The sequence below is a fragment of the Pecten maximus genome, chromosome 8 (genome assembly GCF_902652985.1).
Source record: "Pecten maximus chromosome 8, xPecMax1.1, whole genome shotgun sequence".
NCBI classification, from domain to species: Eukaryota; Metazoa; Mollusca; class Bivalvia; order Pectinida; family Pectinidae; genus Pecten; species Pecten maximus.
Window position 1 is genome coordinate 45,546,862 of NC_047022.1, and position 970 is coordinate 45,547,831.

Below are 970 nucleotides of genomic sequence, written 5' to 3' on the forward strand. Positions count from 1 at the left end.
TTGCTTACGTCCTTCTCAAGACCAGGCCAGTAAAAGCGTTGGCGTGCCAGCCAAAGGGTTGTCTCCCTTCCCTGATGTCCAACATCATCATGAACACCCTTTAGTGCTAGGGAATGGTAATGATCTGGCAGGACAAGCTGACTAACCTTCTGACCATCGAGAGAAGCGGTTCTATAGATAACTCCATCACGCAAACATAACCTGCTCCGGATGTTTCAATATAACGGATGTTTGTAAATCTTGGATGTTTCGATATAACGCATGTTTCGATATAACGGATGTTTCGATATAACGGATGTTTCGACGTAACGGATGTTTCGATATACCGGATGTTTGTAAATCTTGGATATTTCGATATAACGGATGTTTCGATATAACGGATGTTTGTAAATCTTGGATATTTCGATATAACGGATGTTTCGATATAACGGATGTTTGTAAATCTTGGATATTTCGATATAACGGATGTTTGTAAATCTTGGATATTTCGATATAACGGATGTTTCGATATAACGGATGTTTGTAAATCTTTGTTGTTTCGATATAACGGATGTTTCGATATAACGGATGTTTGTAAATCTTGGATGTTTCGATATAACGGATGTTTCGATATAACGGATGTTTCGATATAACGGATGTTTGTAAATCTTGGATGTTTCGATATAACGGATGTTTGTAAATCTTTGATGTTTCGATATAACGGATGTTTGTAAATCTTGGATGTTTCGATATAACGGATGTTTCGATATAACGGATGTTTCGATATAACGGATGTTTGTAAATCTTGGATGTTTCGATATAACGGATGTTTGTAAATCTTGGATGTTTCGATATAACGGATGTTTGTAAATCTTGGATGTTTCGATATAACGGATGATTCCATATCACGAATGATTCCATATCACGAATGATTCCATATATAACGGATGTTTCGATGTCTATGTATTTACACAGCAATACTATAGCTATT